The sequence below is a fragment of the Bombina bombina genome, chromosome 2, assembly GCF_027579735.1.
Source record: "Bombina bombina isolate aBomBom1 chromosome 2, aBomBom1.pri, whole genome shotgun sequence".
NCBI lineage: Eukaryota > Metazoa > Chordata > Amphibia > Anura > Bombinatoridae > Bombina > Bombina bombina.
The window spans coordinates 310,943,707-310,959,646 of NC_069500.1; positions in this window are offsets into that span (position 1 = coordinate 310,943,707).

Here is a 15,940-nt window from a genome sequence, read left to right on the forward strand (position 1 = left end):
AAGGGTAGCCCTTCCAGTGCACCAGGTACTGTAAACGACCTGAAACTTTCCTAGAGTCCAGGATACTTTCCACTTCAAACTCATTATCAGGAGAGACAGGGAGTTGAATGGGAAGTGAGTTTGAACGTTCCCTCAGTTCTTTATATGGTTTCAACAAGTTGACATGAAAGGTGGGATGAATCTTATAAGAGTCCGGTAGATCCAGGGTAACAGCATTGGAATTAATAACAGCCTTGATCGGAAAAGGTCCAATATAGAACTTGTTTAACTTCCTAGAGGGCGTTGAGAGGCGAAGATTTCTAGTGGATAACCAGACTAGGTCACCAATCATATAATTAGGAGCTGGTCTCCTTCTGAGGTTGTAATAAGTTTTTTGTCTGTCTTGGGCATGTTTAATATTCCCTGCTAATATGGAAAAAGTTTCTGCAATACTGTTGGTTGTATCGTTCACCACTGGACAAAGACTTTCTTGTTGAGGATTGACGTGAAAAACCGGGTGTTATCCATAATTTGCGAAGAATAGAGTGATTTTAATTGAAGAATGATAAGCATTATTATGTGCAAATTCTGCGAAGGGTAGTAGAGATGCCCAGTTGTCTTGATTTTGAGTTGTGAAACATCTGAGGTATTCTTCTAGCCACTGGTTAGTCCTCTCAGATTGCCCATTCGTTTGAGGATGGTAAGCCGTGCTCAAACGCCTTTCAATGCCTAGGGAGACACAAAGATCTCTCCATAACCGGGAAGTAAATTGGCTACCTCTGTCAGTGGTTATGGAAAGAGGGAGTCCATGTAATTTTATTACATTGTTGATCAAAAGGGTTGCAGTCTCCATGGAGGTGGGCAATTTTTGGAACGGGATAAAATGAGACATTTTAGAGAAAAGGTCTACAACAACCAATATGGTGTTGTTATTGTTGGATTTTGGCAGTTCAACAATAAAGTCAGCCGCTATATGTGTCCAAGGCTTTTCAGTAATTGGAAGGGATAGTAGGTAACCAACTGGTTTAGTTTTTTCATGTTTACAAGTTGTACAAATCTCACATGTCTGTACATAATTTCTAATTTCAGAAATCATGTTTGGCCACCAGTAGGACCTTTTAGTGAGTTCTATGGTCCTTTGAACTCCAGGGTGTCCTGTTAATTGTGAGTCATGCATACTTTTAAGAATTTCCAACCTGAGGGAAGGTGGTATATAGAGTTTTTCGAATTTGTAGAAGAGTCCATCAGTTCCTTTGGTTAGCAATGTCTTTGGAACTGATGAATCCTTTAGTTGTTCCGTCTTGACACGAGAGTCATCGTTAAAGGCCAAGCCTAGGTTTTCTTGGAAACAGTTTTCTGGGATTATAGTTCCGTATTGGTTTGGAATATTTGGTTTTTCTGGGAGTCTGGAAAGGATATCAGCTTTGATATTCTTAGAGGCTGGCCTGTAGATTATGTTATAGTGGAATCTCGAGAAAAATAGACTCCATCTAACTAGTTAAAGTGCGGTGGGTCTTCAAGTACTGGAGGTTCCTGTGGTCGGTATAAATCTGTATTGGAACTTCAGTACTTTCTAGAAGGTGTCTCCAGTGTTCTAGAGCAGATTTCATTGCCAATAACTCTTTTTCTCCTATATGATAGTTAAGTTCGGAGACAGAACACGAGAGTAGTAAGCAATAGGGTGTAATGGTTCTTGTGGTGTTGGTCGCTGGGAGAGGATTGCACCTATTGCATAATGAGAGGCATCCACCTCCAATACAAATGGAAGTTCTGGGTTTGGATAAATGAGTATAGGAGCTGTTGTAAAACATTTCTTAAGAAATTGGAAGACTAGATTAGTCTCATTAGTCCAGAGAAATGGTTTTTTGTTAATTCTGTGAGGAGTTTAGCAATATTAGCGAAATTCTTTATAAATTTTCGATAAAAATTTGAAAAACCAAGGAATTTCTGTACATCTTTTTGTTTTAGGTATGGGCCAATTCAATATGGATAAGACTTTGTCAGTTTCCATGGACACGCCATTAGGAGTTATGTGATATCCCAAAAATGTGATATCTTGTGTGTGGAAAATACATTTTTCCAGTTTGACATATAAGTGGTGAGCCTGTAGCCTGGAGAGGACGGCTCTGACTTGTTTTATGTGTTCTTGAATATTAGATGAATAAATAAGAATATCATCCAAATAAATAACCATTGAAGTGTCTAGTAAATCTCTGAATATGTCGTTTATGAACCTTTGAAAGGTTGCAGGGGCATTACATAGCCCAAACGGCATGACCGTATATTCATACAATCCATAGCGGGTTCTGAACGCGGTGAGCCATTCATCACCAGGTCTTATGCGTATGAGATTGTATGCTCCCCTCAAGTCCAGTTTAGTAAAGATGGTAGTGCCTTTTAACCTTTCAATAAGCTCTGGGATGAGGGGGAGGGGATACCTATTTTTTATGGTTCTCTTGTTCAACTCCCTGTAATCCGCGATGGGGCGTAGGGTTTGATCCTTGTTTCTTACAAAAAATATCCCTGCTCCTGCAGGTGAGGTGGAGGGTCTTATAAACCCTTTTTGAAGGTTCTCATTAATGTATTTTTTAAGATCTACTAGTTCAGCTTCAGATAGTGGGAATATGTGGCCGTAAGGAATATCAGACCCGGGTATTAAATCTATCGGACAATCGTAAGGTCTGTGCGGAGGTAGGCTTTCTGCCTCCTTTTTACTAAAAACCTGTTCAAAATCTAAGTATTCTGGGGGTATCTTAGATTCTGTTACTGCTAACGGCGGTGGTGGTCCCACTGCAGAGAAATGGGAATTAAACAGTTGGTTACTTGTGAGTTAGATAGTGATATGGTAACCTCAATGTTTTTTATCTTACCCCTCTTTGTTCTTTTAAGTAGTGGACAAGCGGAAACCTCATGTTCATTGGAGGCACAGTACATGCAAAGGTGATTTGCTTTACGTCTGTTTTTTTCTTCGGAGGTCAATGGTCCCCTGATAGTTGCTATATCCATGGGTTCATCTGTGACTTTTACGTGCTGTGATGTTGTTTTCATATCTGAGTATCTGGTATTTGTGTCATGGGAATACTTCTCCTGTTTTCTTTCTCTTATTCTATGATCAATTTTGATACTAAGCTGCATTAGAGCATCTAGTTCATCTGGCAGGTCAAGTCTGGCAAATTCATCTTTAATGGCTTCTGATAAGCCTAGCCTAAATTGGCTCCTAAGTGAGACTTGATTCCAACCTGAATCCATTTGCCAGATCTTGAACTCAGATATGTAATCCTCAACAGGTTTTTTGTTTTGTTTTAAATTTCTGAGTTTATTTTCTGCTGTGTGTTTTCTGTGGGGGTCTTCATAAAGAGATGACAGGGCAGTGATGAAGTTATCTAATGAATTTAATATAGGATTGTTTTGTTCATATAGTGAATCTGCCCATGCTCTGGGTTCTCCCCTCAAATAGGATATTATAGTTAAAACTTTAATTTTATCTGTGGGGAAGGTTTTTGGTTTTAGGGTGATTAAATAAAGTACAAGCATTAATAAACTGCCTAAAATGTTTCCTATCACCGCTAAACTTATCTGGGGGGCATACAGGTGGTTCTGGGTGTGAGTCACTGTGAGGTGTATTGGAACTAATCCCTTCTTTAATTATGTTCCTTAAAGTTTGGTTTTCCACCTGTAGTTCTCTTAAGCCCAGATTCAGCTGATCCACCTTTTGTCCAAGTGTGGCAACATAATTAGAGAGTTCCACAGGATCCATTATACCCCTTAAATTTTTTCAGGCTTGGTATTCTGTAATAATTCCACAAAAATAAAGATGTTACTTTTCTGCTCATTGATTAGCAACTAGGTTGCTAGCAATTAAAAATAGGTGTGTTTCCAATTTCTAGCAGTCTAGAGGCAGACTTAACTCTATACTGCTTGAATGTTGGGAAAATATATTATAGTTCTATGCAAACACATTAACATTGTCTTGTTGCTAATGTTGTCCACACATGAACATATTAGAACAGTAAGAATGAATATGACTCTCAAGATTGCTAGCAAGAGAAAAAATACATTGCGCATAAAAAATGAAAAATTATAAGATTGTCTGAATTTTGAATTATAAACCTTACCAAGCGTTGGCAAAGGATATGAGTGCAAGTGTTCATGACAGGTAAGATTAATAAGGCAAGTTTGGATGGTACCTTGACAAAGCAGCTGATAGATCTGTGGCAGGTAGCATGTATCTGGCGTACACGGAAGCGGTAGGCAGCAGCTCAGGTGATGTCACCGCCGATCAGCTGGAAGTGAGAGCGGAGCAGCGTCTTTGTGAAGATACTGGATATGCTTAAACAAGATTCTGCTTAGATTCAGAGAGGCTTGACAGAGCAGTATTACCTTCAATACCAAGCAATGAAGGTTATGTGGGTGTGCCTTATAAGGGGGAAGGTGAGTGAAAAGGAGGCTAGGAGGAACGGCTGTTAAAGGAACAGATTATGTTACAGCCTGTGAGAAGATTTTTTTTCTCTCACACATCCCAGCAAACCCAGTAAAGTCTCAGGCTTTCCTGAAGTGTGTTTCAGACCTGGAGTTATCAGGGGTAATCATGCCAGTTCCATTTCAGGAACAGGGTCTGGGGTTTTATTCAAATCTATTCATTGTACCAAAGAAAAAAAATTCATTCAGACCAGTTTTGAATCTAAAAATTTTAAATCGATATGTAAGAGTACCAACTTTCAAAATGGTGACTATAAAGGACTATTCTGCCTTTTGTTCAGCAAGGGCATTAAATGTCCACAATAGGATTCCTCAGACAAGGGTAACCTTTTTAGGTTTCCAGATTAATTCAGTGTCCATGACTTTGTCTTTAACAGACAAGAGACGTTTGAAATTGGTTGCAGCCTGTTGGAACCTTCAGTCTCAGTCATTCCCATCAGTAGCTATGTGCATGGAAGTTTTAGGTCTCATGACTGCAGCATCGGACACGATCCCCTTTGCTCATTTTCATATGAGACCTCTTCATCTTTGTATGCTGAACCAATGGTGCAGGGATTATACAAGGATATCACAATTAATATCCTTAAATCCCGATGTTCGACTATCTCTGACTTAGTGGTTAGATCCCCATCGTATTGTTCTAGGGGCCTCTTTCGTTCGTCCAACCTGGACTGTGATCACAACAGATGCGAGTCTTTCAGGTTGGGGAGCTGTTTAGGGATCTCTGACAGCACAAGGGGTTTGGAAATATCAAGAGGCGAAATTACCAATAAATATTTTGGAACTCCTTGCGATTCTCAGGGCTCTTCAGTTTTGGCCTCTGTTGAGAGAACCGTTCATTTGTTTTCAGACAGACAATATCACAACTGTGGCATATGTCAATCATCAGGGTGGGACTCAAGCTATGAAAGAAGTATCTTGGATACTTGTTTGGGCGGAATCCAGCTCCTGTCTAATTTCTGCGGTTCATATCCCAGGTATAGACAATTGGGAAGCGGATTATCTCAGTCGTCAGACTTTACATCCGGGAGAGTGGTCTCTCCACCCTGATGTGTTTTCTCAAGTTGTTCAGATGTGGGGTCTTCCAGAAATAGATCTGATGGCATCTCATCTAAGCAAGAAACTTCCGAGGTACCTGTCCAGGTCCAGGTCAGGCAGAAGCAGTGGATGTGTTGACACTTCCTTGGTGTTATCAACCTGCTTATATTTTCCTGCCTCTAGTTCTTCTTCCAAGAGTGATCTCCAAAATCATCATGGAGCAAGCGTTTGTGCTGCTGGTGGCTCCAGCATGGCCTCACAGGTTTTGGTATGCGGATTTTGTTCGGATGTCCAGTTGCCAACCTTGGCCACTTCCATTAAGGCAGGACCTTCTATCTCAAGGTCCATTTTTCCATCAGGATCTCAGATCATTAAATTTGATGGTATGGAAATTGAACGCTTAGTGCTTACTCATAGAGGTTTTTCTGACTCTGTGATTAATACTATGTTACAGGCTCGTAAATCGTTTTCTAGAAAGATTTATTATCGAGTTTGGAAGACTTTCATTTCATGGTGTTTCTCATAAATTCTCTTGGCATTCTTTTAGAATTCCTAGAATTTTACAGTTTCTTCAGGATGGTTTGGATAAGGGGTTGTCTGCAAGTTCCTTGAAAGGACAAATCTCTGCTTTTTCTGTCTTATTTCACAGAAAGATTGCTAAACTTCCTGATATAAATTGTTTTGTGCAGGCTTTGGTCCGAAATCAATCTCTCCTCCTTGGAGTCTTAATTTGGTTTTGAAGGCCTTACAGGCTCCTCCATTTGAGCCTATGCATTCTTTGGTCATTAAACTACTTTCTTGGAAAGTGTTGTTCCTTTTGGCAATCTTTTCTGCTAGAAGAGTTTCTGAATTATCTGCTCTTTCTTGTGAATCTCCTTCTCTGATTTTCCATTGGGATAAGGCAGTTTTGTGGACTTCATTTAAATTCTTACCTAAGGTTGTGAATTCTAACAACATTAATAGAGAAATGTTGTCCCTTCTTTGTGTCCTAATCCTAAGAATTCTTTGGAGAAATCCTTGCATTCTTTGGATGTGGTAAGAGCTTTGAAATATTATGTTGAAGCTACTAACGATTTCAGGAAGACTTCTAGTCTTATATTTTCTGGTTCTAGGAAAGGTCAGAAGGCTTCTGCCATTTCTTTGGCATCTTGGTTAAAGCTTTTGATTCATCAGGCTTATTTGGAGTCGGGTTAGGCCCCGCCTCAGAGAATTACAGCTCATTCTACTAGATCAGTCTCCACGTCTTGGGCTTTTATGAATGAAGCTTCATTTGATCAGATTTGCAAAGCAGCAAGTTGGTCTTCTTTGCATACATTTACTAAATTCTACCGTTTTGATGTATTTGCTTCTTCGGAAGCAGTCTTTGGTAGAAAAGTTCTTCAGGCAGCTGTTTCAGTTTGATTCCTCTGCTTATGTTTTAAGTTTTTTTTTCTTTCATTTATGAGAAAAACTTATTTTTTTGGTTGTGGATTTAATTTTCTCAGCGGAAAATGGCTGTTATTATTACCCCCCCTCTCTAGTGACTCTTGTGTGGAGTTCCACATCTTGGGTATTTCTATCCCATACGTCACTAGCTCATGGACTCTTGACAATTACATGAAAGAAAACATAATTTATGTAAGAACTTACCTGATAAATTAATTTCTTTCATATTGGCAAGAGTCCATGAGACCCACCCTTTTTATGGTGGTTATGATTTTTTTTTATTTTTTTTTTATGATTTTTTTGTGTAAAGCACAATTATTTCCAAATTCCTTTGATGCTTTTTACTCCTTTCTTTTTCACCCGACTACATGGCTATTCTTTAAACTGAATTGTGGGTGTGGTGAGGAGTGTATTTATAGGCATTTTGAGGTTTGGGAAACTTTGCCCCTCCTGGTAGGATTGTATATCGCATACGTCACTAGCTCATGGACTCTTGCCAATATGAAAGAAATTAATTTATCAGGTAAGTTCTTACATAAATTCTGTTTCCCTGATGGTTCTGTGGGACCTCAGTCTGAGATTTCGGTTCCCCAGTTTGCACTCCTTCCATGAGCCCATTGCTCATTTCCTAGGGGACTGAGCATCAATATTTTAATAGTTCCTGCATAGTCTCGCAGGGTCTGGTATACAGATCTGGCGGAGCTGTATAATTCCACTTTGGTGGTTGTTCCTGAGGAAGGACCCTCTAATTCATTCTTTTTTCCAACTTCTGTTTCTCTCTAAAGCTTTCTGCTTGGAGTTGAATGCTTAGTTCTGTCTAAGCATGGTTTATCTGTGTTGTCTTGAGACCAGGTGTGCCTGGAATTCCCTTTATGTTGATTGCTAAATATGTCCGAGGACTTCATTTAGGATATTAAGTTTGGGCTAAAGGCTGGGAGATGCGGTTGCTGGCTAAGAGCTGGTTTTGTCATATAATGATAACTGTCCTGAGAGAGTGCAGTTTTTTCTCATGAACGTTACGCTTTGTAATTGAGCATCATGTTTGTTTCTTGTGTATGTAAGAGGGGCACATGGTGTATATATTTTATTTTGGGAACCGACATGTTTGTTTTTCTAACTACCCATGCGGGTCTCTGTAAGGCTAGAGTTACGCCCACGGTGGGCAGGGGCCTAACTTTGCGCGCTCAGCCGCGCAGTATCATCCGGATCGGATCGACAGCATGGTCCTGAGCTCCGGTGGGGCCTAAGTTATTTTGACTAACGAAGAGGCTTAGGGGCTACTGCAGCAGATTCAGAGTGTTCTGGGGGCAGGTAGGCGCCGCAGCAGAGCTGTGGCGAGGTGCAGGGGCCTGAATCATATAAAGTTGTTATATCTAATAAATTCGAGTTAAATTGATATATAACATATCTAAGCAAATTGGTGCAATATTGTTAGGCTATTTTGGGCACATAAGGATTGTTTTTATTGCTGCAAATGTTTTGGAGATAACGGAAAAATTGTTGCGCTTTTATTATTTAAAGGAGCAGTACACTTTTTAGTTCAAAAATGTTGTCTATTTAATTTGACATCAGAGCTCAATATTTCAAGTATAGAACGACTATTATTGCTATTGCTAGTGTGTCTAAGGATGATTCTCAGTCTGAGGAGAATCAGGGTATGCCGCTAATTTCTCCCCAAACGTCACAACCTTTAACGCCCACCCAAGTAACGCCGGGGTTCTTCAACTGCGTCTACTTCATTTACTCTGCAGGATATGGCTACAGTTATGTCATCTACCCTTACAGAGGTTTTATCTAAGTTGCCAGTGTTACAGGGCAAACGCAGCAGGACAGAAGTCAATTTGAATACTGCGACCTCTGATGCTTTGTTGGCTATTTCCGATGTACCCTCACAGGATCTGATTTGGGGGTCAGGGAACTTCTGTCTGAGGGGGAACTTTCTGATTTAGGAAGTGTGTTACCTCAGACGGAATCGGACGTCATGTCCTTTAGATTTAAGCTTGAACACCTCCGCCTGTTTCTTCGGGAGGTTTTAGCGAGACTGGATGACTGTGACTCTATTGTAGTACCACCAGAGAAATTGTGTAAGATGGACAAATACTTAGAGGTGCCTGCTTACTCTGATGTTTTTCCGGAAATATCGGAAATTATTACATGGGAATGGGAAAGACCGGGTATTCCGTTCTCACCTTCTCCTAATTTTAAGAAAATGTATCCCATATCTGACACTGTTCGGGACTCTTGGCAAACAGTCCCTAAGGTGGGGAGAGCTATATCTACCCTGGCTAAGCATACAACTATTCCTATTGAGGACAGTTGTGCTTTCAAAGACCCTATGGATAAGAAATTGGAGGGTATTCTAAAAAAGGGGACCGGATCTAGTAGAGGGCAGACTTTCTCTCTTTGCCCAGGCTTGGGTAAGAGATGTTCAGGACCCCTGGACACTGGAAATCGTGTCCCAAGGATATCAACTGGAATTCAAAAATTCTCTCCCAAGGGGAGGTTTCTTCTTTCACGATTGTCTGTAGACCAGATAAAAAGAGAGGCGTTCTTAAGTTGTGTAAAAGACCTCTCTACTATGGGAGTAATTTGTCCCGTTCCAATACTGGAACAGGGACTTTACTCAAATCTTTTTGTGGTTCCCAAAAAAGAGGTAACGTTCAGACCCATTTTAGATCTCAAGAGTCTGAACAAGTTTCTCAGAGTTCCATCCTTCAAGATGGAGACTATTCGAACAATTCTACCATTGATCCAGGAGGGTCAATATGACTACTGTGGACTTGAAGGATGCATACCTTCATATCCCTATCCACAAGGATCATCATCAGTTCCTAAGGTTTGCCTTCCTGGACAAACATTTTCAGTTCGTGGCTCTTCCCTTCGGGTTGGCCACAGCACCCAGGATCTTCACGAAGGTTCTAGAGTCCCTTCTGACAGTTCTCAGGTCGCGGGGTATTGCAGTGGAGCCTAATCTAGACGATATTCTGATCCAGGCGTCGTCTTACCATCTGACAAAGTCTCATACAGCCATGGTTCTGTCCTTTCTGAGAACTCACGGGTGGAAAGTGAATCTAGAAAAGAGTTTAATTCCACAGACCAGGGTTCCCTTCCTGGGAACTCTAATAGATTCCATATCCATGAAAATTTTCTTGACAGAGGTGTCAGAAAGTTAAAGATTTTAAATACATGACAAGCCCTTCAGTCCAATCCTCGATTTTCAGGTGGGGCAGACCAGAATTGGATCTCATGGCGTCTCTCGTCAGAATGCCAAGCTCCCAAGATACTGATCCAGGTCAAGGGATCCTCAGGCCGAACTGATAGATGCTTTGGCAGTGCCTTGGTCGTACAACCTAGCTTATGTGTTTCCACCGTTTGCTCTCCTTCCCCGGATGATTGCTCGGATCAAACAGGAGAGGGCTTCAGTAATTCTAATCGCACCTGCGTGGCCTCGCAGGACTTGGTATGCCGATCTAGTGGACATGTCCTCTCTGCCGCTGTGGAAGCTTCCATTGAGGCAGGACCTTCTCATTCAGGGACCCTTCCAACACCCAAATCTAGTTTCTCTGCAACTGACTGCTTGGAGATTGAGCACTTGATTTTATCTAAGCGGGGGTTCTCTGATTAGGTGATTGATACTTTGATTCAGGCACGTAAGCCTGTTACTAGAAAGATCTACCATAAGATATGGCGTAAATATCTTTATTGGTGCGAATCCAAGGGCTACTCATGGAGTAGAGTTAGGATTCCCAGGATTCTGTCTTTTCTCCAAGAAGGATTGGAGAAAGGGTTATCAGCGAGTTCCTTAAAGGGACAAATCTCTGCTTTGTCAATTTTGCTACACAAACGTTTGGCAGATGTTCCAGACGTTCTGTCTTTTTGTCAGGCTCTAACCAGAATCAAGCCTGTGTTTAGACCAATTGCTCCACCCTGGAGTTTGAATTTAGTTCTTATTGTTCTTCAAGGGGTTCCATTTGAACCCATGCATTCCATAGATATTAAGTTGTTATTTTGGAAAGTTTTATTTTTGGTTGCTATTTCTTCTGCTCGTAGAGTTTCTGAGCTTTCAGCGTTACAATGTGACTCGCCTTATCTTATCTTCCATTCTGATAAGGTGGTTTTACATACTAAACCTGGTTTCCTTCCTAAGGTTGTTTCTAATAAGAATATTAATCAGGAAATTGTTGTTCCTTTATTATGTCTTAATCCTTCTTTTAAGAAGGAGCGTCTGTTGCATAACTTGGACGTGGTCCGTGCCCTGAAGTTTTACTTGCAGGCGACTAAGGAATTTCGTCAATCATCTTCATTATTTGTTGTTTTTTTCTGGAAAGCGTAAGGGCCAAAAAGCTAAGGCTACCCCTCTTTCTTTTTGGCTGAAGAGTATCTTCTGTCTGGCATATGAGACTGCTGGACAGCAGCCTCCTGAAAGAATTACGGCTCATTCTACTAGGGCTGTGGCTTCCTAATGGGCATTTACAAACAATGCTTCTGTTGAACAGATTTGCAAGGCTGCAACTTGGTCGTCTCTTCACACTTTTTACAAATTTTACAAATTTGATACTTTTGCTTCTTCAGAGGCTGGTTTTGGGAGAAAGGTTCTTCAAGCAGTGGTGCCTTCCGTTTAGGTTCCTGTCTTGTCCCTCCCTTTCATCCGTGTCCTATAGCTTTGGTATTGTATCCCATAAGTAAGGATGAAATCCGTGGACTGGTCATATCTTGTAAAAGAAAAGGAAATTTATGCTTACCTGATAAATTTATTTGTTTTACTATTTGACAAATCCACGGCCCACCCTGTCATGTCTAAGACAGGTATTTATTTTTGTTAAACTTCAGTCACCTCTGCACCTTTGGCTTTTCCTTTCTCTTCCTAACTTCGGTCGAATGACTGGAGGGAGGGGGAGGGAAGGGAGGAGCTATATATACAGCTCTGCTGTGGTGCTCTTTGCCACTTCCTGCTAAACAGGAGGCGTAATCCCATAAGTAAGGATGAAATCCGTGGACTCATCATATCATAAAAGAAATAAATGTATCAGGTAAGCATAAATTTCCTTTTTTTAGGAGCATCCGTCTAGGGGCTCTGGCTTCCGGAGACTTTCCTGAGTAACAGTGACCACGGTTATTAGCCTGTTGGGTTGGTGTCTATGGGCTTGAGGAGTCTGCTCTCCGCATATCCATCTTGGAGTTGGGAGCAATGCTCTGATGGTTTGGCCTCAGTTACCTTGACCAGTTTTTCATGTTCTAATTCAACAGTTGCTTCTCAGTGGTCTACATTATCCTCCTGGGAGAAACCCAGAGTTCCTATGCCGGGATTGGCATGGATTGTTTGGTGGGCGGACGCCTACGTTCATTGTTTATGCCCCAGGAATACTTTTGGAAGTAGGGTCAGGATTCCTAGGGGTTTTATTCTTTTTCCGGGAAGGACTGGATTATGTATGGTCAGTTAATTATCTGTCGGTTCAGATTTTGGCGTTATTCTTTTCTACACAGATGTCCAGCGGCTGTGCTAGACGTGTAATCTTTTTGACAGACCCTGGTTAGTATCAGGCTTGTGTTTAATTCCGTTGCTCCTCTTGGAGTTTTAACCTTGGTTAAGGTTTTGCAGCTGGCTCAGTTTGAGCTATAGCATTCTATAGAATTTTATATCATTTTCTTGGATTTTTTCCTTTTAGCTATATCTTTTGCTCGGAGTGTTTAGGTGCTCTCGGCTTGCAGTATGAATCGCATTATCTTGTTTCAGATAAGGCGTTTTTTTCTCCTATGGGGAAATATTGTTTGGGAATTTTTGTTCCCTCTCTGTGTCCTCATATTTATCTTGAGGAACTTGTGTGCATAATTTGGGTTTGTGCATTTTTTGTTTTTCTCTGTACCAGAGAGCTTCTGCTACTTTCTCTGGTTGAGAAGTTTAACCTCTTAAGGACATATGACGGAATTTTTCCGTCATAAAACAATTGAGCAAACTGAAAGCTGTGTCCTTAAAGGGTTAATAGTTTGTTTTTCAGACTGCGGAGCTGCCGTCTCAAGAGAGGGTTATGCCTCATTGTTCGAGGGCTGTCTCTTTTTCTTGGGTTTCAAAATTAAAATTTTTACTTCTGCTGAGGATTTTTTCTTTTGGGGTTTTTTTCAGAAGGTGGTGCCTTTTGTTTAGGTTACCTGTCTTGTCCCTCCATTATCTGTGTCCTCTAGCTTGGGTATTGATTCCCAACAGTAATTGATGATCCGTGGACTCACCGTGTCATTTAGAAAGAAAACTAAATTTATGCTTACCTGATTAATTTCTTTCTTTCTTGACACGTTGAGTCCACGGCCCGCCCTGTATTTTCAGACAGGTTTTTTGTCGTGTAAACCTCAGGCACCTTTGCACCTTGTGTTGCTATCTTTCTCTCCTTTTCCTTCGGTCGAATGACTGAGGGTTGTTGGAAGGGAAGTGATATTTAACAGAGCTGTGGTGCTCTTTGCCTCCTCCTGCTGGCCAGGAGTGATATTCCCAACAGTAATTGATGATGATCCGTGGACTCACCGTGTCAAGAAATAAATTTATCAGGTAAGCATAAATTTCGTTTTTTGAACAAGGCCAGATGTAGGGCTAATGTTAGTGCTGGTGCAATAGAGTTTACTGAAGACAACGTGTAAAGGGTTGGGGATATAAATAAATTTGCACCAAACACAACATAAAATTTTTAAATAAAGTGATACACACTATATAATAAAAAATACTTATATAAATATTCATAAATCTTTAATAAGGGTTAAAAGGTAAATGACAAGGTGTTTAAATGGAAAGGGCTATAGTGTATGTGTGTGTCTCTTTAAAGACATACATATATACACATGTATACATACATATGTGTTTAAGTATATAGATCAACTTGTCATACCTGATAAAGCCCTGTGAGTGATCAGCTGTTGGGTGAAACACATGTAACTGGAAGCTGGAAAGACACGCTATGAGCAACTAATAGTGTGTACATTTTATGTTCACTGAGCCAATTCCTCTCCTCTGATTGAAGGGACATTTTCTACTTGAACCATATCAGTATTCATACAGCACAAATTTGCATCATGTTTTTCCTGAATAAGGGACACCGGTCTTGGGAAGAAAAGCAGCAGCAATACCCACCCAGTGACGTCACAAATTGGAGGCGGACACACAGTCGGTGTGTTTTGGAAGACGCTGGTCCTGGCGTTTGGGGTAAGAAGACCTGAATGCTAATATATACCAAGTCAGAGCTGGTGAGTCCCTGCGGAAGATCTGGTGGTCCGCTGAGCTCGGTCTCTAGGAGGACCGCCTGTCTGTTTATATGCTGTGGCGATTTTTACGGTGAATTCCCTGACACTTAGAAGAGAGGCCTATTTAGCCCTGTTTTGTTATATTCATATGAACTGCAACATGTTGTGGATACATTGTTCATTATTCCAGGTGGAACTTTAGCAGATTGCTGATTACATTGTGCCACATTACATGGCCACCATTTGCTTTAAGTTGCAACATTTATAACTAACATTTATTCAGGGATCCCTGATATAGGCTCAGTTGAATTTGTATGTTTTTATTGCCCTAAATAAATATTATTTTGATTTATTTTAATGTGTCTGATGTATACGCTGATTTGTTCTTAAAGGGAAAGTGCCTGCATTTTGTATATGAATAGCTTAATAGGGGGTTGCAGGATTAGGTTTACTTTCTGTGTACTCTTTGATCAAATTTTATATATATTTACACACAAATACATATAAATATATATATATATATATATATATATTTACACACAAATACATATATATATATATATATATATATATATATATATATATATACAACACACAGAGAAAACCCAGCACTCACTTGCAAGCTCTCAGCTAAGATTTAAAAGCAAAACTGGAAAGGTTAGTCACCGCATCTGGCCAAATGGGACAAGCTCAGGTACCACGTCAAGGTCCTCTCCAATACCTGAGACCCTAAAACAGCCACACAATGCAAGCTTTCAAATCCAAACAAACTGAAAACAAAAAAAGGGTGCACAGGAATATGTAATCACCCTAGACATATACAAAACACGGAAGGGAACTGCACTCTCATACCGGACCGGGTACACATCCAATGACCCTGCAACATGCTCAGCCCTGGGTGCCACTGGCAAGCTTTCATTGTGTGGCTGTTTTAGGGTCTCAGGTATTGGAGAGGACCTTGACGTGGTACCTGAGCTTGTCCCATTTGGCCAGATGCGGTGACTAACCTTTCCAGTTTTGCTTTTAAATCTTAGCTGAGAGATTGCAAGTGAGTGCTGGGTTTTCTCTGTGTGTTGTATTAATTTGTTTTGTAATTTTCCCTATGGTTCTTGCACCCAGACCTGTCTGGGGTTAACTGCTTGTGGCTCTGGGGACAGCACAGCTTCCTGTGAGTGCCAGTGGCACCCAGGGCTGAGCATGTTGCAGGGTCATTGGATGTGTACCCGGTCCGGTATGAGAGTGCAGTTCCCTTCCGTGTTTTGTATATGTCTAGGGTGATTACATATTCCTGTGCACCCTTTTTTTGTTTTCAGTTTGTTTGGATTTGAAAGCTTGCATTGTGTGGCTGTTTTAGGGTCTCAGGTATTGGAGAGGACCTTGACGTGGTACCTGAGCTTGTCCCATTTGGCCAGATGCGGTGACTAACCTTTCCAGTTTTGCTTTTAAATCTTAGCTGAGAGCTTGCAAGTGAGTGCTGGGTTTTCTCTGTGTGTTGTATTAATTTGTTTTGTAATTTTCCCTATGGTTCTTGCACCCAGACCTGTCTGGGGTTAACTGCTTGTGGCTCTGGGGACAGCACAGCTTCCTGTGAGTGCCAGTGGCACCCAGGGCTGAGCATGTTGCAGGGTCATTGGATGTGTACCCGGTCCGGTATGAGAGTGCAGTTCCCTTCCGTGTTTTGTATATGTCTAGGGTGATTACATATTCCTGTGCACCCTTTTTTTGTTTTCAGTTTGTTTGGATTTGAAAGCTTGCATTGTGTGGCTGTTTTAGGGTCTCAGGTATTGGAGAGGAC